Source organism: Phytophthora infestans, genomic scaffold (genome assembly GCF_000142945.1).
Source record: "Phytophthora infestans T30-4 supercont1.14 genomic scaffold, whole genome shotgun sequence".
In the NCBI taxonomy this organism is placed as follows: domain Eukaryota; phylum Oomycota; class Peronosporomycetes; order Peronosporales; family Peronosporaceae; genus Phytophthora; species Phytophthora infestans.
In genome coordinates, this window is record NW_003303745.1 from 2,358,812 (window position 1) to 2,361,304 (window position 2,493).

The following is a 2,493-nucleotide window of genomic DNA, read 5'->3' on the forward strand; positions in this document are numbered from 1 at the left end:
CAATTAAATTCCGCGTTTGCAGGATCCCCCCAAACATAACATTTTTCTTGCTTCCTCGGGTACGAGTAATGTAAGAGTGCCCCGTAAAACTTTGTCGTGTTAAGTATGATTACTAATAGCACTCTAGCTGGCCCTACGGATTCACGTCGATTTCATTCTAGGAGTCGAGATATGTTATTTTAAGTTTTTGGGATGTCATGGATGCAAATCGTTTGCTACAGGCTCAAGAACGCACTTTTTGTATACCATGTTATTTTAAGAAAATGTCCGTTTCGATGCGCTCTTCAAAAATGTTCGACTTGCGAACCATGATTTTCTGCGTCTGTGCCACGTAATTCAGCAAAAAGAGCATGTAATGGAGTGAAATGAGAGGGTGTGTCATCTCTAAAGTAAAATCTTTAAAAGAGCATAGCTTAAGAACGGCTGGGAATAGGTGGCCGTTCTTTTTACCATCATGTGCGCCTAAAAAAAGTACACTATCGTGACAATCGATATCGGTCGATATGGTATAAATTGATAAAGTTATGCTCGATTATGTACGCGAAAACAGAAAAAGGGCGCTGGTGACAAAAAAAGTACTAACGATTCTGTTATTGTTTTGATATTCTGTCATCCCAGACTCTTGCGCATCTGGTGACCTATTTTTTATTCGCCAGTTCCGAGAAAAGTGTCGTTTCGATGCGTGGTGGGCCCGGGATGACAATTCGAGTTGAGTTGGAAGTTCATGTGAAGTCCTGGAAACAAGAAAAAAAGAAGATCCACGCTTCCCTAACTCAAAAAGTCATTAGAAACCGAGGGTAGCTTGTATGGAGACTTTTGTTCCTCGTGCGCTAAAACGCCGAATTAAAATTTTTTATCTATACTTAACAGGAAAAAAGTTGCCTCCTTCGCGATATATAGGCAAATAAAGAATGGGTGCTATCATTTCGGGACAAAACAGGTGAAAATTTAGGTCGAAAAAAGTGTTTATAGACAAGGCATTTAAATTTAGCCAAAATCTGACTTGACCACGAGAATGCGCGCATAAAAGCACCCCTAGGGCAGTTTTTATACGGAGCAGTCTCATTTGCTTCCTGGATGTGCAGGGCCAAACATGGCCAAAAGTGGTGATTTTGGCCGTCCAAGGTGTCCATTTTCCGCGAAAATGGCGTTTTTTGGCGTCACTAAAAAAATCATTGCGAAGCAACTACTGGAGATATGCTTGTAAAACTTTGGGAGCGGTCGTGCGAACACATGCGCCAAGTTTTCTGCTAAAGTCTGCAGGCCAGATCTGCCGGGCGGCACATAAAACCGGAAAAAACCACCTAAAAAAAGAGCATGCCAAACAAAGTCTCACATTTCGCTGAATAACTTTTGATCTAGAAGAGTTAGACAAATTCTGATTGCGGGAACGGCTCCGCCGTGTGTTTTTACATATGTCTATGTCCCGTAGATAAAAAGTACATGTTGCAAAAAAAGTACATGTTGTACATAAATCTACCTTTGATATTCGGATTCCCCGTGAAAAACTACGCCTAGGCCGCAGGGTTACAAAGACGAGTCATTGCACTTATGCCCTTTTATAGACGCTTTTAGAAATCGGCCAAAACAGTATTTATTAATTTAGACAGTGTTCCGCTGACATGTCGCATGCTGCGATATGTCCACGTGAAAGAGCACCGAAAAGCACCCCTAGAACACCCTTCATACCCGTTCTAACGGTTCTCTTTCATCTTCATAATAATCAAATTAAAGAACACCATACAAAAAACAAGATCTCGTGTGTAGTGGCTCGCCAGGCATACTAAAACCAAGATGTCGTGTGGGCACATGCCAGACATCATATCTTGCGTTTGCAAACACACGCAAAGTCGGTAAACAGCTTAAAACGGGCTAAAAAGTAGACAGCACCCGGACTTCCCCGGTGGTCACCCACCCGAGTACTACCCGAGCTTGAGGCTGCTTAACTTCACAGAGCAGACGGGATATGGTGCTTTCAGCCTAAGATGGCCGTCTACATTTGACTTTGACCGACACACCTATTAGTGTTTATCACTCTAGCACCGTCGTAGCGCTATGGATCTTGACTGTCATCTCTGTCAGTAGCTGCCGCGCCCATAACACCTCTTGAGCCGTGACGGCGACTGCCATATACTCAGCCTCAGCTGATGACAGCGCTACTGTAGCTTGTTTCTTGGCCTTGAACAAAACTGGTCCACCACAAATTTGAACTAGCACTCCAGAAGTTGAACGGCGCGTAGCTAAATCACTGCCCCAGTCAGCATCGCTAAATGCGACCATTTTAAACTCGGTACCACGCATGTACTTGATTCCAGTATAAGAGGTCCCCTTGAGGTAACGCAGCACTCGCACCGCAGCTCTCCAGTGCATTTCGCACGGATTTTCAAGATGTTGAGAAAGAATACTGACAGCGATGCAAATATCGGGTCTAGTTGCATTTGCAACGTACAGTAACGAGCTGACAAGCTCCCGATACGGGTTTTTTGAGTCCAA

The 2,493-nt window shown here is 43.7% G+C and overlaps 1 non-coding gene across 1 annotated transcript; it reads right to left on the reverse strand.

Moving 5' to 3' along the window:
* Nucleotides 1–1,876: 1,876 nt before the first annotated feature.
* On the reverse strand, nucleotides 1,877–1,990 carry PITG_33031. The gene has a single exon (XR_009934425.1). It is a non-coding gene; the product is annotated as an 8S ribosomal RNA (ribosomal RNA).
* Nucleotides 1,991–2,493: the final 503 nt, after the last annotated feature.